Consider the following 23,353-nt stretch of genomic DNA (forward strand, 5'->3'; position numbering starts at 1 on the left):
CCCACAGAAATACATGATATGTTCTGTCACAGCATGAAATGACTTTCCCCGCACAACCCTACCCCAAACCCCAACTACCCAACTCCCTTCCCCCAACCCCCCTTCCCCTCCATCCCCATCCCCCGTCCAGTGCACAGTCCCCAACCAAAAAGAAAATACATCAAGGCCATGTCTCTCCGGGAGAAGAAGTCCAGTAACAAATCATTGGGCAGGCTCTATTGGGCTTGGAAGCCGCAGAAGGCGGAGGTACCTAGGGCAGGTAAGTTCCCTAAATTCCGTGAGCAATAGGGAATGAAACGGTTGCCAGAGCTCCCTGAATTGTTCCACATCTCCGCCACTGTGAGGGACATTCTCTCCATACCCAACACATGCCACAGCCTATGGAGCCAACCTGTGATGGAGGGTATCGTAGCAGTGTGCCAGTGTATTAAAATGTTTTGGACTGCAGAGCCTAGAGCTATTGCTATCAGTCTGCCCCTACGGGATCTAAGGGGGTACATCAGTCCGTTTGGAAGCCCCAACAAGGTATAAGCAGGGAAGCGTAGCAATTCAATGTTGAAGTGTGCGTCAATATCATCCAACACTTCCTTCCAGTAAGGCTCCAGTAACGGGCAGTCCCATAGAATGTGCGTGAGTGTCCCCCGATGCCCGCACCCCCGCCAACATGTGTCCTCCTTGCTGTGATCAAATTCGTGGACTCGTTCAGGTGTGTAATACCAGTAGGTGGAGACCTTGGTCAGAGTATCAGTGAGCCCCATGTGATATGCCGAGTGCCTCGCCCTATAAGATATGTGCTCCCATTCCTTAGGGCTCAGTGTCCTCCCCAGTTCCCTTTCCCAGCGCTCCCTCCCGGGATGATAACTGTGTGTTGCAGGTGGTTGCAGCAGCTTGTAGAGATCTGTAATCAGTTTGGCATCCGATGTGCGCGATAAGAGACACTTTTCGTAAGGAAGAAGAAGCCTGTCAGCTGACTCCCTCACTTGCGGCTGGAAGGCCAAGTGCGAGCCTGCATATAGCGGTGTCGGTCGCTCTCCGGGAGTGAAAACTCCTGACGGAGTTGGGAGAAGGGGATAACCCCCTCAGGGCTATACAAATGGCACAGGGCTCGGCACCCCGCCTGCCTCCAATGCGTGAACGCTCCTCTCTCCAGTCCCGGGGTAAAGTCTGGGTTGTCCACCAGCGGTGTGAGCGGGGACGGGAACGTGGTGAGACCGTGTGGGAGGTTAGTAGCGTCCCACACCCGCAGGGGGACCCTCGTAGCAAAGGAGGCGTAGAGGTTTTTGGGCCTGTGTGGACGACGCAGGAAAGGAAACTCCAGCAAAGGTCTCCCCGCCACTGCCTGGTCTTGAAAGAGCCAATGTTTATCGGACTCCCATCTACTCCATTCCAAGAGATAACAGAGCTGCGCAGCCTGGAAGTATTTGCGGAAATCTGGTATCCCCAAACCGCCCGTTTCAGGGGCCAGCAGCGAGAGGGCTCTGCGCATTCTAGGCTTCTTACCCTGCCAGACAAAGCGTGAAACATCCGCTTGTAGTTGCGGTATCCACCCGACCGGCGGTTGGAGCGGCAAGGCCCGAAAAAGATGAAGTACTTGGGGCAAGACCGTCATTTTGACAGCAGCTATCCTGCCCAGCCAAGAGAAAGTTCCGCGATTCCATCGCCCCAGCTCTTCCCTAATCTTTGCTCCTAGGGCTTGATAGTTGGCCGACACCATGGCTGACAAAGTGGGAGCAATCTGAATCCCCAGGTAAGGTACTGCACCCAAAGACCAAAGCATGGGAAACCTGAGTTGCAAATAGGCTCTGGTAGCCGGCTTGAGGGAGACGTCTAAAGCCACCGACTTCCCCATATTCATTTTAAACCCCGCTACCGTGCCGAAGGAGTCCAATTCCTCTATACACGCCGGGAGGGCCGTCCGGGGTCCGTCAATGGACAGGATGACATCATCTGCATAGAGGCTGATAGCGTGCGTGAAACCCCCCATCCGGATTCCGGTCACCGCAGGATTATCACGCACCCGTTGAGCGAATGGCTCCATATAAAGAGCAAAGAGTAAGGGCGAGAGCGGGCAGCCCTGCCGGGTGCCACGTTCAATGTCAAAGGTCGCAGATATAAACCTGTTAACCCGGACCACTGCTGATGGTTGTTTGTAACAGTTAAGAATCATGGATCGGAACTTGTCCCCTATCCCCGCTTTCACTAGAACCCGCTCCAGATAAGGCCAGTGGGCTCGGTCAAAGGCCTTCTCGGCGTCTACTGCCAGCATCATTCGTTCTCCCGGAATCCGGGAAGCCTTCTCCAGAAGGTGGACAATCCGTTTCGTATTGTCCACCGTCTGTCTCCCTGGGACAAAACCTGCTTGGTCAGGGTCGATGAGACCGGGCAAGTGAAGAGCTAGGCGCGCGGCTAAAATCCCTGTATACAGCTTCAAATCAATATTTAAAAGAGAGATCGGTCGATAAGACCCACAGTGCTTCGGATCCTTACCAGGCTTAGGGATAACCGTAACAGAGGCCCGGAGAAGATCAGGTGTGATAGCTTCGGGATCAGCAAAGGAATTGAAGAGGTGCGTAAGCACGGGGGCTAAAGATGTGCAGAAAGTTTTATAATAGAGGGCCGTGAATCCATCCGGCCCAGGCGCCTTGCCATGTTTAAGTCTGGCAATAGCAGAGATCACTTCCTCTATCCGGATGTCCCTATCCAAATATTCCGCCTGCAAAGGATCCAGTGACGGCAACGTAACCAAATCCAAGTAAGCAGTCATAGCCATCTCGTCCGGGGGCTCTCCCGTGTAGAGGTCCTTGTAAAAGTCGCGGAAAATGGCCGCAATCCGAGCGTCCTTCGTCTCTACGTTCCCTGCCTGATCGGAAATTTCCTTAACCAGTTGATTCTGACGTGTCACCCGGAGCTTGTGGGCCAGCAGTTTACCACAGCGGTCTCCTCCTGTATAAAAGGTGTGACGCAGCCGGAGTGCCGCATACTCCGTCCGGTCGAGATCCAGGGCTGCCAGGAGCTTCCTCGCTTCCTTGAGCTGCCTCCAGATCCTGGGAGCCCCAGTCCTATGATGTATCTGCTCAAGTTCTCTAACCCGACCCGTAAGTTCATCTCTCTTGGCCTGCCGTTCTTTGTTGTCAGCCGAGGAAATCGCCAAAAATTCCCCTCGAATCACCGCCTTTAGCGCCGCCCATTGCGTGGCCCGGCTAGTGTCAGCGTTGTCATTATGGGATTGATAGTCCCGGATCGCCCCCTCAATGCGGGCCACCACCTCCTTCCTATGTAACAGCGTGTCACGTAGACGCCACGTCCTGGGCCGAGAAACGGCCGGTGGCAAACACAACGTAGCTTCAACTGGGGCATGGTCCGAAAGGGAAATCACACCTATCTCTGACCCCGAGGTCAGCGCCCGCACCGGGGAGGTAACTAAAAGGTGGTCCAACCTCGCATACGTCTTGTGCGCATGGGAATAGTACGAGTAGTCCCTGTCCGCGGGGTGCATGTGTCGCCACAGATCAAGGAGGTCAACCTCCTCCAACTGAGCCCTGCGGTCCGCGGAGCATTCCCCGACCTGCGGGGAGCGTTGCGCCGACCTATCCAGTGCAGAGTTAAAGACCATGTTGAAGTCACCACCGAGTATGATATGTCGGTCCTGGGAAGAAGTAATGTCCTCGATCGCGGTCTGCAGGAAACAATCCTGCCTTTCATTAGGACTATATAGGGACCCGATCGTAAACAGAAGGCCCCCTATCTTAAACCGATATGCGAGTAGCCTGCCCTTTTGTTCAGTGAACTTGTGGAGGACCTCTCCCCTAAAGTGTCGGGCTACCAGTATCGCCACCCCAGCCGTTTTAGTAGTACAAGAGGAAAAGAACTGTGATGGGAACTTATGAGAACGGAGTCTGTGCGTGTCTTGTGATAGGAGGTGCGTCTCTTGGAGAAGACAAATGTCTGCCTGGATATTCTCCAGAAGTGAGAGTACAGCCCTTCTCTTGACTGGATTATTCAGCCCCCGGACATTCAGGGTCACTACCTTGCAAGTGTCAGGAGGCATGTGAAAGGGTGTAGCAGAAAGCAATGGGGCTCCCTAGCAACAGGGCAACAAGGGCACAAATGCTGCCATGTAGTAGAGGTGACACAATAAGGAACAAAGCGCTATCATGTGTGGGGCAAAAATGACCGATCAGAGCTAGAGGCCTAATGAATGTCCGGACAGCTATAGACCACAACAAGTACTGGACAGCCCACCCTGTCCCTCCCCCACTCTCCAGCAAATCAAAAATAAAGTCAAAGCTGTAATTGCAGCAGTCAATTCTGAGCAAACCAAGAAGCCCATACATTGCCTGAATAACAAGGAACCACATTGTGCACTGGACGACCCCCCCCTTCCCCGCCAACACCCGGATCCCCCCCCTTGCCTGTCCCACCCTCTTCCAAATCCCCCAAGAACTGCTTCCCCCCCTTCCAACTGCCCAACTGACCCCAGTCCCCACCCGCAACTGGGACTGTCCCAACAACCCCGACCCCACCCCCCCGGTCACCCAACCACCCACCAAAAACCATTGTCCAAGTCCGGTCCATAGCGGACAAGCCTGTGGAGAGTCAAAAAAGTGGACGTCCAGCCACTACGCACTTCCCCACCCCCTGCCCCCCTGAACCCCCAAACCTGCCTTACAGTCATGGCGATGCCGATCTCCCCCTGGAGTTCATTCAGGCTGTCAACGCGACTTCACTTGTCGCCGTGACGGTGGCTACATCTCGCGCTGCATCGTCCAGGTCCGCAGCTGCAGCAGGCAAACCCGGTCTTGTTGAGGAGGCCGAGGACCGCCGGCCAGGGATCGTCTACCAGCCATCCCTGGTGATACGGCGCTGGCGAGGTGTGAATGTTCCGTCGTCCGTAGCAGTGATACCCAGCACCCCACATGTATCCTGAAGGGAACGCAGCTGGTGTAGAGTCCCATTCCACCGGTGCCCCCAGGAGTATTGAGTGCCATGCTCCAGAAGAAAATCAGTCGCAATTTTAAAGGCCTTGCGTTTCTGCAGGGTGGATGCTGCGAGATCCTGGTAGAGTGCCACCCGGTGACCCCTAAATTCCAAGGATGATCTCTTCCGTGCCTCGCAAAGTATTCGTTCTTTCAGGGGATAATCCGGCAGGAAGGCCAAAATGTCAGGGGGGGGTGCCGAAGCCCGGCGCTGCAAGCCCACTCTGTGCGCCCTATCGATCCGAATGGGGAAGTCGGCCGATTCACCCAGCACCTCTCTGAATAGGTCCCGTAGGTACGCAGCCACGTCCTCCCCCTCTTCTCGGGAAGGAACTCCCCGGACTCGGATGTTGTTCCTCCGGGAACGGTTTTCAAGGTCTTCGGTATGTGACTGAAGATCAAGATGCTGGTCCCGGAACCGTAGAACCTCCTGCTGCAACTGCGTGATCTCTTCGTCCCTGGCATGGCCAGCGCTTTCCACCTTTGCTACTCTCTCTCCCAGGCCATCCACCTCCCGTCGTATCTCCCGGACCTCACCCGCCACCTCCTGCTTGAGAGTTTGGAAATCGTCCCGCAATGTGCCGAAGAGGGACTCAAGGAAGGATCTCGTGACCGGGGGCTCCCCTCCACTCGCTCCCTGGGAGCCACCCGAGAGACTCGGAGATGGCTGTCCCCTATCCTGTCTCGCGGCGTTCCTGCCTAACATGTCCGGCAGGGTGCGATCCCCTTTCTTAGACCCTTTGTTGTTCGCCATTGAGTCTGCTAGGTCACCTTCCGGAACGTTCGGTGGGGCCTTGTCAAAGCCACTGGTCTACACTCAGGCCAGGCCGCTACTGCTCTGTAGCCCACCACCAACAACCAAGGGGGCCTGTCCGTACTGCCAGCAGGTCTCCTCCGATGAGCAATGGAGCGGCCCGCGATCCGTTCAACCCGGGGACTGGCGTCCCACCCGAGTCTCCAGGCCCGACCGGCCTAATCCTGTTCCCTCGGCCACCACGGCCGACACCACAAGCGCGATTCTCGACTCTCTTGCTCCTCAGATGGCCTCCCTCGAACCGGTCCGGTATATCCTTCTCGGGCACTTCAGCAGGGGGGCCGCGCCAACTTTCAGCGTGCTACCGCTACTCCGCCAAGTCTGTGCAGGTCATATCACACCAAACGCCTCCTTTCCAGCCCTTCAAATGCGATGAGTCGGCGTCGGGTGAGGGGCCGACCCCGGGGGGGGATATCGGCATCCGAGCTCCGCCAGAACACCCACAACTGCACCTCCGGAGCTCCCGGAAAGGTAGGCCGCAGTCTCGGCGCCATGTGCGGGATCTTCCTGGGCAGCAACACCAAGTCTCTCGACCCCCTTCTCGGCACTTGCGAATCCGGGAATGCAGTCCTGCACCCAGGGGGTCTTTCCGATGGATTGTTGGGCGAGCGCCACGCCTCGCGACCTCTAGTGCCTCCGCCGTCCAGGGGCATAGGCCAAAGCCACGGCCTCGCGTAGTGCCCGGCCCCGCGGCTCCCTCCTCCGACGCCCCGCCTTCTCGGGGTTCGCCACAGGGTGGGTTGCCGTGGTGATGGTCGGGGTCAGGTGAGAAGAAACAGCGGACCCTCTGCAGTCACCAAGGTAGACGGCCACCAAAACTAAGCTCCGGCTCCACCTCCGCTCCGGGCCTAGGGCCCTCCTCGTTCCCGGCGAGGACTCCGGGACCGTTCAACCTCCGATCCCGGCGATTTCTGCCCTCACAGCCGCCACTCCGATGTCTGGTGCTTATATCTCGCCAAGTGCAGCGTCCCGGGGGGAGATCAGCGCTAGATTAGTAGGTTAAGGGCCCAGGACCGGCAGAGCTCACAGCGAGTGCGACCACTCAGCCCGCCATCTTGGTCACGCCCCCAGTGTTAGCTGTTTAAAATTCCAAATTTGGTTATTTTGAAAAAGGCTGAATCTTTTCCAGCACACAATGAGCCAAATGTTTATGTGTCCTGGCTAGGAGACGCAACATCACAATTGCTTGCCATCGCAGATGGACGATGGTCCCTGCAACACCTCACAGATCAGGTCAATCGAGCACAGATGATCTTCTGTATTACCCACAGCCAATGCTGGGGAAGGCTGTGTGACATTCAAGGCCTGAGTATTTGTAGAAGAGGCGGTATCCGTTCCAACAGGAGCTGAAGCATCCTGTGGTGGCTCTAAGACTGCAGACAGCAACGTGGGAATACCCTGAGGACACAGCAGTACATGGGCCATTATCGGGTCCAGTAAAGCATCCACGTCCGGTGACGCAACCAATGGAAGTGTTAAACAGAGATCCAGCACTCATTCTTGTCTGCAGAACAGGGATCTGTTATGAATGAGACCATCTACCATCACCATCTTAAACTGACTTTAGTGTGTTATTTTATTCTAGTCTTAATGTAGAATGAGATATATATATATATATATATATATATATATATATATATATATATATATATATATATATATATATATATATATATATATATATATTCACAGAAAAAACCATAGGTTATAGTGGATATATAGTTAGGAATTTGCATTTACAAAACCTTGAAAATTCAATGAAAAAACCATTGGTTTTAGGCCATATATAGTTAGGGATTTGCATTTACAAAACCTTATTTTACTCGCATAAAACCATTGAAATTCCATATATAGTTATAAGCGCTAACTATATATCGCGCACCCGCAATCCACTGCTGATGATGTCACATATTACATCATTCATGACATGGTTAGTGACATCACTGATGACATCACTGATGACATCTCAAATGACATCATCCAGTGACTGTATGTTTCTGTAAAGTTAAAATATCTCTTACATATTGAAGAATGAGTGGATATATAAGTCTGGATGAAGGATTTAGTAGGTGCATGACTGACTATATGAGTGAGTGATTAAATGTGCCTCACTGAGTGCATGGGTTAATGACTAAACTGTCTCAATTTGTGCATCATTATGTCTGTTGTTCTGTAAACTGTTCCATGTGTTGATAAGTAGCTATATGAGTAACTATATGGGTTATTGATTGGTTGCCCAAGTATTTGTATGGGATACTGAGTGAGTGTGTGTGGGTAGCTGGGAGGTGTGTGACTCTGTGCATAGATGTGTGAGCAGTTGATTCACTAGATGTATGGTTTCAAAAGTGCATGTGGAAACAGCTGTATGGGCGGTTGACTGTGTGCATGAGTGTATTGGTGAGTGAATGGATATCTCAGTGCTACATGTCAAAGTAAGTACATATGTAAAACACAGTACATGTGAGAGTTGACATATATAAATAACTGTGCATAAGAGCCAGTGAATGTGTGAGTGGCTGTATGGATCATTGTGAACTTGTATCAGGGATTGTATAAGAGAGTAAATATGTGTTAGTATATGTTTGAATAAGTAAAGTTTGTATAACTGTATATTTGAGGAAATGGAGGTGTGATTGATTCTTTGCATGACTGACTAGGTGTGTGAGTAACTCCATGGATGAGTGACAGTCTGTGAGTGTCTGTTTACACTGATTGTATCTAAGGTTATATTAGAGTCTGAAGAGGTTCATCGTATTATCACATGAATGATATCATCAGTGATGTTATCAGTCATGTCAAATGAGATGTTTTCAGTGATGTCATCAGTGATGTCATTTGAGATGTCATCAGTGATGTCATCAGTGATGTCACTAACCATGTCATGAATGATGTAATATGTGACATCATCAGCAGTGGATTGCGGGTGCGCGATATATAGTTAGCGCTTATAACTATATATGGAATTTCAATGGTTTTATGCGAGTAAAATAAGGTTTTGTAAATGCAAATCCCTAACTATATATGGCCTAAAACCAATGGTTTTTTCATTGAATTTTCAAGGTTTTGTAAATGCAAATTCCTAACTATATATCCACTATAACCTATGGTTTTTCTGTGAATTTCATTGGTTTTTTAATAGCAAATATGAAAAGCTTAAAAATGTCAAGTACGTGATAAATAAAAACATTTTCGTATTTATGCACGCTGATGTGCTTTGAACGCTGCACCCCCCCCCCCCTCCCCTCTTTTGTCTTAGTAGTACTCTCTCTTTGCAGATACTGAAGGGTAGTTAACGCAGGCCTTTACCCCCGTTGTAATCCGTCGTGGCTGCTTGTCTCTCCATTTGATTGATTGTTGTCCAAGCATTTACTGTTTTAGAATTGGTTCTCTTTGGATCATTCTCTATTTACAAACAAGCACAAAGTCGCAATACTCTGTTTAGTCTTTGCAGATAGTGAAAAATCGTGTAAAAAAAATAAAAGTAATCGAGCAAAATCAGTAGGCCACTAATTGGATCTCTTTTTGATCTCGCTAAAATAGAAATATTAGGAACAACCCTTCATGAGAAATACGAAAATAGTGAGATGAACTGAGCTCCACACCATGAGGGCTGCAAGACAGCTCGGCTCCATCACCCATCCCGCACAAAATAACGACAAACCCTATGCAAATATTAAAAATATAGACAACACACCAGCAAAGAAACAGGGTAAAACATTTTATTAAAAAACTATTTACATAACGTTGGTTTATAAGATGATGTCAGTAGTGGACCGATGTGTGAATAGATCGAAAGCAGCACAAGGCTCCAAGATCCGGATGGCAAGCTCCTGGATGTTGGGTGCCATAGTTTAGAGTTCTGAATTTGAGCCTTTTTCAATGTCTGTGCTTTGTTGAATCAAATTTGCGGCTTGACACAAAGCTGACTCAAGCGTTGCTACTGATGCTATGCAGACCAAAACTGGTTTTCAGTTTGTACATTTTTCTAGATTTTTAATCCAAGTTTGGTTGACTTTGTAGAACGATGGCTTCAAATTTTCAACATACGGTGTGGTGGCGCTGACTGGGAGGGGGCGCTTCGCTCCTGCCCCCTCCCCAAGTAAGATTTTCATACGTGAAAGTACGTTAATGGTTTTGGTCCCATAACAGGTCATGTGACTTGTTTATAAAACTTTTCATTGGTTCATTTTACTATTGGTTTCCTAAAGATGGAAGGCTTGGTCATATGACCTAAAAATAACACTTTTCATTGGTTTAGAAAAAATTTTTTTCCCAAACGATGAAAGCCCCACCTTGTTTCTGGATCATTCAGACTGAAGCTGGCGTCAGCATGAGAGCACCACCATCTCGTGGCTCCGTCGTGGTCATTCCGCGAGCAATCATGGCAGCCGCTCCCCACCGGAAGCCTGCGGGAGTCGGGGGCCCCCAAGACTTTTGTAGAATCTTCACGGCTGAGGGGACGCTTTTCGAGAATGGAGCCCAAGCCCTAGCAGGCAAGCGTCCGAGTTCCAAGGTGTCCCAGGGCCATTTCAGTGGACCAGGCCCAAAACCGAGGAGCCGTCCGCCATTTTAAGAGCCATGTGGCAGCCGCCTATCGCTGCACTGCAAGAGTGGGAGCAACTCAACAACATGGTGAGCGAGACGCTGCAGCCGCAAGAGCGGGCGCAACTCAGCTAGATGGCCGCCACCTGGGGAGGCCCGTTCACGCCGCCTCCCCCACCCCCGGGCCGCCGCACGCCAATTTTCGGAGCAGCATTGTAGGATACCAAAACCAGTGCGGCAGTTTACTGGACATCACCTGGGTGCCTGTCGTACATGTTGTGTCAGCCATGTGACACTGGACACAGTCCCATCAACATCTCAACGCGTTCTGCTGCCTTGGGACTATTCGCACAACAGACCGCTACTGACGAGGCCTCCCCCCGCACCACCCGGGACGCCCCACGCTGTTTTTCTGTGCTGCATTGTAGGATCCCAAAACCAGTGCGGCACCCAGGCGACATCACCTGGGTGCCGTCCAGAACTCTGCACGTTGTGCTGCCTTGGGACTATTCGCACAAAAGACAGCTTCTAACCATTGTTGCTTTTTGTGTTGAAAAATGTTTAAATGTTTTTAGTTTTTGTTCCGTTCGTTATAGTTAATAGTTAATAAAGTTTTATAATCTTACTTTGTTGGAGTGTTATCTATTTTTTTAAAAACGGGTGAATGGGGCCTTGAATCGGGTTATTGTCATGTGTGGGCTTTGGAAGTGTGCTGCTGCAGGATCGGACATTTCAAACTCAAATGCACGTTCTTTTTCTTACCTTTCCGAAGCATGGAGCGCAATAGCAGGCAGAGAAAGGGTGATGCACGTGTTGAACACTACCTGACCTGGCAAGTTGCTGGCAGTGCCCCCCCGCCCGCTCCTAAAAGAGGGCACACACACACCGCCGCCCCGAGTACTTCACAAATCTTTAAAAGACCATGCGCTTGTTCATGAGGCTTAAATGGTTTATCACCTCTTCTAGAACCCCTGCATCGACCCTCTGACGTTTCCTGGAAAAATTACCATGTAACACAATACCAAGCCCTGTCAGCTGAAACCCCCAAGGAATCGTGGGGCATATTATCAAGGGGGTTTATCTCCGCTTTTTTGGCTTTAAAAGCCATGAAAGCGGAGATAAAATTATCTCCCTATTACCAAGCTGTCGCTAACACCAGTTAGTGACAGCTAAAAGGAGATAGCGACCATCTTGGGCCCCGCTTTGCATGTCAGTGATACTTATCACTAATGACATGCAAAGTGGCGTACCAAGATGTTAGCGACTGGAAACAGTCCCTAACATCGCTATCTTCTATTACCAACTTTTGGAGATATTCGCGCTAAGCGCGAATATCTCCAAAATCTAACACCTGCCCTGAGCAGTTCTTAGCCATGTTATCCAATGGGAGGTGGATAACATGGCTAAGAGCATTTGCTCGATAATACATGAATATCGCTGACTTTTCTGCGATAATAGCAAGGTTTATCTGCGATAAAAATCGCCGATGTGCGGCGATAATTTTTGTCTCTAAACAAGTTAGAGACAAAAATTATCGCTAGTTGTTCGTAATATGCACCCGGGTTTTTGCTTGCAGAAATCGGGAGGCGGGAGACTAGCACTGAAATCAGTAGTCACACGCCTGAATCAGGAGGGTTGGCATGTCTGAATTCTCTACAGCTGGGGCCATAAACTACATCCGCAGGGGTAGGTGATAGCCTGGGACCAGCCTGGCATCTAAAATGGCTGCCGTGCACGACAAAATTGTGGCATTGGAAAAAAGGCAAGATGGCGCAGCCGCTGGAAGAGATGTATCAACATATATGAGCCTCCTCAGCCACCCTCAGGAAACATAGGGGATTAGGATACGTCTCCCGCACCCCCTTATACCTAGTAATTTAATTAACGAAGCACAAAATGGCGAATTCCCGTTTCGCTACCAGTTTGCGGCCCAGTTCGCGGCCCGTGAAGCGCTTCTACCGTGAAAAATCATTTTTTTTTCTTTTCCCCACGGGACCCTTTAATAACCCCAACAACATTCCTAGGGGGTCAAGAGGGGGATACCTTTCCCCCTTTCATTAAATTCCCCCTTAGTTTTTCACCTCTTCTTCTCTCTCGATCCTACCGAGAGACAAGATGGCGGCCGCTCCGGACTGTCACGCAGCAAAATAAAAAAAAGCTCACGCACAGCCGCTGGAAGAGATGTATCAACATATATCAGCCTCCTCAGCCACCCTCAGGAAACATAGGGGATTAGGATACGTCTCCCGCACCCCCTTATACCTAGTAATTTAATTAACGAAGCACAAAATGGCGAATTCCCGTTTCGCTACCAGTTTGCGGCCCAGTTCGCGGCCCGTGAAGCGCTTCTACCGTGAAAAATCATTTTTTTTTCCTTTTCCCCACGGGACCCTTTAATAACCCCAACAATATTCCTAGGGGGTCAAGAGGGGGATACCTTGCCCCCTTTCATTAAATTCCCCTTTCGTTTTTCACCTCTTCTTCTCTCTCGATCCTACCGAGAGACAAGATGGCGGCCGCTCCGGACTGTCACGCAGCAAAATAAAAAAAAGCTCACGCACAGCCGCTGGAAGAGATGTATCAACATATATCAGCCTCCTCAGCCACCCTCAGGAAACATAGGGGATTAGGATACGTCTCCCGCACCCCCTTATACCTAGTAATTTAATTAACGAAGCACAAAATGGCGAATTCCCGTTTCGCTACCAGTTTGCGGCCCAGTTCGCGGCCCGTGAAGCGCTTCTACCGTGAAAAATCATTTTTTTTTCCTTTTCCCCACGGGACCCTTTAATAACCCCAACAACATTCCTAGGGGGTCAAGAGGGGGATACCTTGCCCCCTTTCATTAAATTCCCCCTTCGTTTTTCACCTCTTCTTCTCTCTCGATCCTACCGAGAGACAAGATGGCGGCCGCTCCGGACTGTTTAGAATGTTGACAGACACCGGAGAGCCAATCAGCTTTCTGCGCGCAAAGTTCCGATAAGCGAAAAGTAAGCGGACCGGATCGCTGCCCGGAGCGCTGTTACAGATATATATCTTGATTTAAACGTTAATTTCTCAAAATCCACTGAAGCACATATATTGAGACCTAGCAAAGGCACATCGGGCTACCAGTCCCTACAATTTTGCCAAGTTTCGTGCAAATCCATTCAGCCGTTCGAGCTAAAAGTGAGGCCAAAGGCCCTATGGAAAAATGAATGGGAAAAACGCGTTTTGGGACCCCCCTTTTTTCTCGGCCCCCCCTTGACGAAACCCCACCAAATTTTCAGGGGCTGCTCAGAAACAAAATGTGCCATTTTCCTGAAAATTTCAGCCGATTCCGTCCACAAACGCCAAAGTTATTAGACATAGAATTTTCAAAAATCCCATAGGGAATTAATCCTAACTATATATACCTACTGGCGATAGCCAGTAGGTAATATATATATATATATATATATATATATATATATATATATATATATATATATATATATATATATATATATATTACCTACTGGCGGTCGCCAGTAGGTATATATAGTTAGGTGCTTAGATGCTGTGGTGTGCCGCTTCCTCGAGGAAATAAAAATTACTGCTCACTGCACCTGAGGTCTCCTCTCTTCTTCCTGCGCAGCGGTATCCAGGACTGGGCTCCGGGCGAGAGGTAGCAGGGATTGTCACATATATATATATATATATATATATATATATATATATATATATATATATATATATATATATATATATATATATATTCAATGAAAAAACCATTGGTTTTAGGCCATATATAGTTAGGGATTTGCATTTAGAAAACCTTATTTTACTCGCATAAAACCATTGAAATTCCATATATAGTTATAAGCGCTAACTATATATCGCGCACCCGCAATCCACTGCTGATGATGTCACATATTACATCATTCATGACATGGTTAGTGACATCACTGATGACATCACTGATGACATCTCAAATGACATCACTGATGACATCACTGATTACAACATCCAGTGACTGTATGTTTCTGTAAAGTTAAAATATATTTTACATATTGAAGAATGAGTGGATATATAAGTGTCTGGATGAAGGATTTACTAGGTGCATGACTGACTGATTGAGTGAGTGATTAAATGTGTCTCACTGAGTGCATGGGTTAGTGACTAAACTGTTTTAATTTGTGCATCATTATATCTGTTGTTCTACAAACTGCTGCATATGTTGATCAGTAGCTATATGAGTAACTGTATGGGTTATTGATTGGTTGTCCAAGTATTTGTATGGGAAACTGAGTGTGTGTGTATGGGTGGCTGGGAGGTGTGTGACTCTGTACATAGATGTGTGAGTAGTTGATTCACTATATGTATAGATTCAAAAGTGCATGTGGAAACAGCTGTATGGGCGGTTGACTGTGCATGAGTGTATTAGTGAGTGAATGGATATCTCAGTGCTACATGTCAAATTAAGTACATATGTAAAACACAGTACATGTGAGAGTTGACATCTATAAATAACTGTGCATAAGAGCCAGTGAATGTGTGAGTGGCTGTATGGATCATTGTGAACATGTATCAGAGATTGTATAAGAGAGTAAAGTAAATATGTGTTAGTATATGTTTGAATAAATAAGGTGTGTATAACTGTATAGTTGAGAAAATGGAGGTGTGATTGATTTTTGGCATAACTGACTAGGTGTGTGATTAACTCCATGGATGAGTGACAGTCTGTGACTGTCTGTTTACACTGATTGTATCTAAGGTTATATTAGAGTCTGAAGAGGTTCATGGTATTATCACATGAATGATATCATCAGTGATGTGATCAGTCATGTCAAATGAGATGTTATCAGTGATGTCATCAGTGATGTCATTTGAGATGTCATCAGTGATGTCATCAGTGATGTCACTAACCATGTCATGAATGATGTAATATGTGACATCATCAGCAGTGGATTGCGGGTGCGCGATATATAGTTAGCGCTTATAACTATATATGGAATTTCAATGGTTTTATGCGAGTAAAATATTGGGGCATATTATCAAGCCTGTGCGCTAAAATTATCGCCGCTTTATCGGCCGAAAACGTCCGATAAAGCGGCGATAATGGGCTTGATAATATGCTCTGTGGAATACCAATCGAAGCCCATGTTAGATGTCTTCACATCTAACATGTGCTTCGATTGGAATTCCGTAGAGCATATTATCAAGCCCATTATCGCCGCTTTATCGGCCGTTTTCGGCCGATAAAGCGGCGAGAATTTTAGCGCACAGGCTTGATAATATGCCCCAAGGTTTTCTAAATGCAAATCCCTAACTATATATGGCCTAAAACCAATGGTTTTTTCATTGAATTTTCAAGGTTTTGTAAATGCAAATTCCTAACTATATATGGACTATAACCTATGGTTTTTTCTGTGAATTTCAATGGTTTTTTAATAGCAAATATCAAAAGCTGTCAAATGTCAAGTACGTGATAGGTAAAAACGTTTTCGTGTTTATGCACGCTGATGTGCTTTGAATGCTGCCCCTCCCACTCCCCTCTTTTCTCTTAGTAGTACTCTCTCTTTGCAGATAGTGAACGGTAGTTAACGCAGACCTTTACCCCTGTTGTAATCCGTCGTACCTGCTTGTCTCTCCATTTGATTGATTATTATCCAAGCATTTACTGTTTTACAATTGGTTCTGTTTGGATCGTTCTCTATTTACAAACAAGCACAAAGTCGCAATACTCTGTTTAGTCTTTGCAGATAGTGAAAAATCGTGTAAAAAAATAAAAGTAATCGAGCAAAATCAGTAGACCACTAATTCGATCTCTTTTTGACCTCGGTAAAATACAAACATTAGGAACAACCCTTCATGAGAAATACGAAAATAGTGAAATGAACTGAGCTCCACACCATGAGGGCTGCAAAACAGCTCGACTCCGCCACCCACACCGCCCAAAATAACGACAAACCCTATGCAAATATTATAAATATACACAACACACCAGCAAAGAAACAGAGTAAAACATTTTATTAAATAACTATTTACATAACTATTTTATACTTTTTATTGCCCGATCCGGCTAGCTCAATCGATCGAGCATGAAAATCATGCACTGATAACAAGCGTTGAGAGTTTGTAGAACGATGGCTTCAGATTTTCCACATACGGTGTAGTGGCGCGAACTGGCAGGGGGCGTTTGGATTCTACCCCTTCCCCAAATAAGATTTTCATACGTGAATGTTCGTTCATGCTTTTTGTCCCTGAGTTGCTTCCATGTCACTGCCTTACATAAATGGCATAAGTCCTGGTTGTTGAGTGCCATACTTCAGAGTTCTAAGCAGCTCTTGTAACACTGTTTAAACCTTATTTGCACCTGCTGCAGCTTCACTATTCAAAGTAAGTGGGGTCCATTTGTGGACCTGACTGCATTGGAAAACAATGTGATACGGTGCCTCCCTAAACCGCTTGATGGAGGCCCCCGAGGGGCGGTGAGATGGCGCGGACTGAGAGGGGGCGCTTGGCTCCTGCCCCCTCCCCAAGTCGTGTTGCCCTGGTGAGGCCTGAGATCGCCCCCGGCATAGGCGGCCGGCTCCCGGGGTCCGGCGGAATTTTTTCCCTTTTGAAGAATCTTCCATTCTGGACCTTGTCCCACAATCCGTTTGACCTGAAGACACGCTGTCGTGGGGCGCCCCTTTACCGTTTTAGTTGCCATTCCGCCCGCTTTTGGTACTCTGTGCCTCTTCCGCCATTCAGCTGTTTACCGCCCGCTCTTGCGACTACAACGTCTCGCTCACCATGTAGTTGAGTTGCTCCCGCTCTTAAGATTTAACCGAACTTTTTGGACTGCTGAAAGCGGTTGTATTCCGACCGCTGGTTGGTGGAGACATTTTGACTATATTCTGGACCTGCATTGTCGCGTAATGCGTCATATGACGTGACGCGTTAGCGCACCCGGAAGTGCTCCGGTGCGCAAGGCGCAGCTTCCCGGAAACGATCCAGAGCGCGCCGCGCAGCGCGTAACGTAAGCATAACAGGTCATGTGACTTGTTAATAAAACTTTTCATTGGTTCATTTTACTTTTCTTTTCCTAATTATGTAAGACTAGGTCATGTGACCTAAAAATAACACTTTTCATTGGATTAAAACATTTTTTTTCCCAAACGATGAAAGCCCCACCTTGTTTCTGGATGTTTCAGACTGAAGCTGGCGTCACCATGAGAGCACCACCATCTCGTAGCTCCGTCGTGGCCATTCCGCAAGCAATCATGGCAGCCGCTCCCCACCGGAAGCCTGCGGGAGTCGACGGCCCCCAAGACTTTTGTACAATCTTCAAGGCTGAGGGGACGCTTTCGAGAATGGAACCCAAGCCCTGGCAGACAAGCGTCCGAGTTCCAAGGTGTCCCAGGGCCATTTTACTGGACCAGGCCCAAATCCGAAGAGCCGACCGCCATTTTAAGAGTCCTGTGGAAGCCGCCTATCGCTGCACCGCAAGAGTGGGAGCAACTCAACTACATGGTGAGCGAGACGCTGTAGCCGTAAGAGCGGGCGGTAAACAGCTGAATGGCGGAAAAGGCACAGAGTAGCAAAAGCGGGCGGAATGGCGACTGAAACGATAAAGGGGCGCCCCACTACAGCAGACAAGCCTCCGCCATGTGCTTCAAAACTGCATATGTATCTCGTGATATCAAGGTTGGGCAACCAGTACACAACAAGCAGTTACGAGTCCCATTTACACCGGCGCCATTTTGGGCACGGCCGGGCAGATCCAGGATCTACTGAAACATAACAAATGAGGCTGACGTCTCTGAAGCAGTTGACGAACAGCAGGACATAGCAAATAAACATGAACTCTCTAAAGCTGTTAACTCACTGCAGGACAAAACAAGTGAACCTGAAACCTCTGGAATAATTGTCGCTGAAAAGAACAACACACAAAACTCTGTAGAGCCTGAAGAAAAAAAAACAGAAGGGCACTGTAGTTTCAGACACACTTAACACTAATGACTAAACAAAGATATCGTCTGTTTATGAAGCAGTTATCATCTTGACAGAATTGACAAAGAAGTGTACAGACACCAATGCTATTAAGAAACACAAGGAAATCCTAACGCATCAGCATTCTCGGAAGAGGTTGACACAGATAACATCTTAAGGAACAAAGAAAGACCTGTTCACTCTTGACACCCCAGGTGCTGTGTATGTTGCACTATAGTGCTGCATCGAGAAAACGGACAACCCTATTGATGTGGATTTTTCATTATTGATTATTGTAAAGAAATGTCGACTCCCCCCTTTAGCAGATTAGCTAAATGTTTGCGTAATTTAGGCATAAAAGTTATATTATTGTTGTTGTTGTTGTTGTTATCGTTATAGTTCTGGTTAATTTCAAAAAATGGTTAAATATATTTACAGTTTTTGTTGCGTTGGTTATATTTAAATGTTAATAAAGTTTTAAAATCTAACTTTGTTGGAGTGCTATATATGTTTAAAAAATCGGGTGAATGGGGCCTTGAATCGGGTTATTGTCATGTGTGGGCTTTGCAAGTGTACTGCTACAAGATCGGACATTTCAAACTCAAATGCACGTTCTTTTTCTTACCTTTCCGAAGCATGGAGCGCAATAGCAGGCAGAGAAAGGGTGATGCACGTGTTGAACACTGCCTGGCCTGGCAAGTTGCTGGCAGTGCCCCCCCGCCCGCTCCTGAAAGAGGGCACACACACACCGCCGCCCCGAGTACTTCACAAATCTTTAAAAGACCATGCGCTTGTTCATGAGGCTTAAATGGTTTATCACCCCTTCTAGAACCCCTGCATCGACCCTCTGACGTTTCCTGGAAGAATTAGCACGTAACACAATACCAAGCCCTGTCAGCTGAAACCCCCGAGAAATCATGGGGCATATTATCAAGGGGGTTTATTTCCGCTTTTTTGGCTTTAAAAGCCAAAAAAAAAAGAGATACAATTATCTCCCTATTACCAAGCTGTCGCTAACACCAGTTAGTGACAGCTAAAAGGAGATAGTGACCATCTTGGGCCCCGCTTTGCATATCAGTGATATTTATCACTAATGACATGCAAAGTGGGCGTACCAAGATTTTAGCGACTGGAAACAGTCCCTAACCATCGCTATCTCCTATTACCAAAACCTAACACCTGCCCTGAGCAGTTTTAGCCATGTTATAAAATGGGACGTGGATAACATGGCTAAAAGCATTTGCTGGATAATGCATGAATATCGCTGACTTTTCAACGATATTCATGCATTGCGGCCGTTTTTTATCGCATTTGCGATAAACCTTGCTAATAGCAAGGTTTATGTGCGATAAAATTCGCCGAAGTGCGGCGATAATTTTTGTCTCTAAACAAGTTAGAGACAAAAATTACCGCTAGTTGTTGGTAATATGCCCCCGGGTTTTTCCTTGCAGGAATCGGGAAGCGAAAGACTAGCACTGAAATCAGTAGTCTCACGCCTGAATCGGGAGGGTTGGCATGTCTGGATACTCTACAGCTGGGGCCATAAACTACATCCGCAGGGCTAGGTGATAGCCTAGGTCCGGCCTGGACAATCGGACACAGAGGAAGAGGAGTGTCAGAGGGTGCGGTAGTGAATAGGGTGAAAAGGAGGTGTCGGGCGGGCACAGGGTGTGATTCTCAGAGAAGAGCAGCGCAGATGGGGGGAAGTATATGTCCCATGCATGAGAGAGAGAGCGGGGGTGACCAGTGCGTGGGGGAGATGCTTGCGAGGGTGGGGAGCCATGCTGAGGATCGGCGGCGTGCAGAGAGTGGCCCTGGTCAAGGCATCTAAAATGGCTGCCGTGCACGACAAAATTGTGGCATTGGACAAAAACGCAAGATGGCGCAGACAATGTTTATCAATAAGGATTCATTTATAACAAAATATTTACTCGCAGTGACAAAATGGTGGTCAACACTTCCTGATTTCCATCGAATCGAACGTTAACAAACGTCACGCAGCAAAAAAAAAAAAAAAAGCTCACGCACAGAGCAGTTTTTAGCCATGTTATCTAATGGAAGGTGGATAACATGGCTAAGAGCATTTGCTGGATAATGCATGAATATCGCTGACTTTTCAGCGATATTCATGCATTGTGGCCGATGTGCGGCGATAATTTTTGTCTCTAAACAATTAAAACGAAGCACAAAATGGCGAATTCCCGTTTCGCTACCAGTTTGCGGCCCAGTTCGCGGCCCGTGAAGCGCTTCTACCGTGAAAAATCATTTTTTTTTATTTTCCCCACGGGACCCTTTAATAACCCCAACAACATTCCTAGGGGGTCAAGAGGGGTATACCTTGCCCCCTTTCAATAAATTCCCCCTTCGTTTTTCACCTCTTCTTCTCTCTCGATCCTACCGAGAGATAAGATGGCGGCCGCTCCGGACTGTTTAGAATGTTGACAGACACCGGAGAGCCAATCAGCTTTCTGCGCGCAAAGTTCCGTTTCGCGAAAAGTAAGCGGACCGGATCGCTGCCCGGAGCGCTGTTACAGATATATATCTTGTTTTGAACGTTCATTTCTCAAAAACTACTGGAGCACATATATTGAGACCTAGCAAAGGCACATCGGGCTAACAGTCCCTACAATTTTGCCAAGTTTCGTGCAAATCCATTCAGCCGTTCGAGCTAAAAGTGAGTCCAACCGCCCTATGGAAAAATGAATGGGAAAAACGCGTTTTGGGACCCCCCTTTTTTCTCAGCCCCCCCTTGACGAAACCCCACCAAATTTTCAGGGGCTGCTCAGAAACAAAATGTGCCATTTTCCTGAAAATTTCAGCCGATTCCGTCCTCAAACGCCAAAGTTATTAGACATAGAATTTTCAAAAATCCCATAGGGAATTAATCCTAACTATATATACCTGGTTCTTTATTTGGGGTTCCTGCGTGTTGGATTTGTTACGGCTTGACCCGGCCGTGAAGAACTGCCCAACCCTGTGTGGGGGTCCGTGACAACACCATCTGGTGAAGCAAGAAACGGAAGGAAAATCGGGCTGGCACTCATGCAGGGTGTTGCCATCCCGAGGCTCAGCAGTGACAGTTGAAAAGCGGGGCAGGAGCCTAATTGAGGTTTTCATTTGCCGAAAGGATGAATACTGATGTAATGGGACTTTGAAAGCGCACCCACTGGGGATGACGATGTGCGCACTACAGCATCCAGAAGGCAATTGGGGTGGTGACGCCCATTTCAGCCAGGTGCTATTAATTAAACTGTGCGCACGTACATGCACTTTCGTCGCGCCTTTTACACGCCACTGAAGAAGGGATTTTACTCCTGAAACGCGTATGGCGTCGGATGATAAATGAAGTGCTCTGTATAGTTTCCTGTCTGCAAGCTGCCATTACAATTGTGAGCAAATCAAGTTTCCTGTGGTGGTTCTTTATTTGGGGTTCCTGCGTGTTGGATATATATATATATATATATATATATATATATATATATATATATATATATATATATATATATATATATATATATATATATATATATATATATATATATACCTGCCTAGTGAGAACAATTATGTAGAATAGTACCTTTTGATATGAGCTCTTACCATTGATTTTGACATGGCTTCATGTCATTGCTTCAGGCAGTGCTTGCTATTGGCTTTGACATGATCTCATGTCACCTTGCTTACAAATCTTGCTCTACTTTAAGCTTCTTTATGTGCATGACAGCGCTTGCATAACTGACTCCATTTTCTCGACTGTCGCCATTTTCTGTGCATTACAAGGTGAGGAGGGCATGTTTTGCTCCTTACTTGTTTTCTGCACCTCACTGACCAGAGCAAACTGGATATTATTTGTGGAATGTACAAACTCCGCCTCAAAGCCAAAATACAGAGGCTTGGCCAGCACCTGTCTTGACCTTGACCTGGACTGGTACGAGCCAGCCCGGTTTTCCAATGAGAGAGGGGCAAGGCCTTCTAGAAGCTTTATTTTATGTTAGAAATAGAATTAAAGCGAGAGGCCTTCACGGGCCAGATGTAAGTTCACCACAGAATAGACGTATTGCTGTAGACAGCGAAGGAATTTGTGTCCTGAATGAACCCTTGTCGAGGCTGCAGAACCGGACTCCCCTCAGCTTGGGCTGGCAGGCTATTGCTGAATCAGTCAGTGAGGTGATCCTAAGCCAAATCTTTTCTTATTTCTTTCTATTCTTTGCCACTCTTTTCTTATTCCTTTTCCATTCATTGCTACATATACATATTTCATCCTATTTTGACCGTTTATTCCAATTATCCATTTGTTACTTGGGAGTCTGCCATAACTAATGCATTCGGCCTGCCTTTGATGAAGTGGTGTATTGATAAATGTATATGTGTTATATTCCATTTGAATTGGTGTTATTACCTCGCCTTGGGGTAGTGTTGGGTTTTGCCTTGGTCCAGGGGAGGGCTGTGGTTAGGATCTATCCTTTTTGTGAAAAGCAGATTCACAACAGCATCTGAGGACAGGCAAAACACAGTAGATCCAGACTGGTCTAAATGACAGGACCAAAGACTCGCTCAGTTCGCAAAGGCGAGGTATACCCAGATAGAGTACCATGCTATCACGGTATCTGCGCTCCAGGAGAGTTTTTTCCATCTCATTGGTGACTGGGACGTCCATTGCGTAGCAGAAAAATTACAATCAGGATTTCTGCTAAGGGAACAGGATCAGCAGAAGTCCTCCAAAAATGCTTCTGAATGTGGGGTGTATGAAGTTTGGAATCACTCCGAAGACAGTCTGAAAGGTGCTTAACAGTCCAGAACCTATGGTCTTAAATAGGTATACCATACCTGTTGTATCAGACATGGTAAAGAAAAGTTGTACCATTTCTGTGAAATGGAAAGGGCAGTTTGTTCATACTAGTGGCAGTACAGCAGCTGAGGACTTTGCGGCCTGGAGATCAAAAGTCTCTTGAGCGGAGGTTAAGGATACCGTTTCCTGGAAAAGCATGGCTTTCATCTGGCTCAGGGTATCAAACAGTGTAAAAGAAACATTCAACGAAGGCAATAACGGTAACTTCCTGACTGTGTGGGTCAGAGGAAAGAATAC

Source organism: Lissotriton vulgaris, chromosome 4_1 (genome assembly GCF_964263255.1).
Source record: "Lissotriton vulgaris chromosome 4_1, aLisVul1.2, whole genome shotgun sequence".
In the NCBI taxonomy this organism is placed as follows: Eukaryota; Metazoa; Chordata; class Amphibia; order Caudata; family Salamandridae; genus Lissotriton; species Lissotriton vulgaris.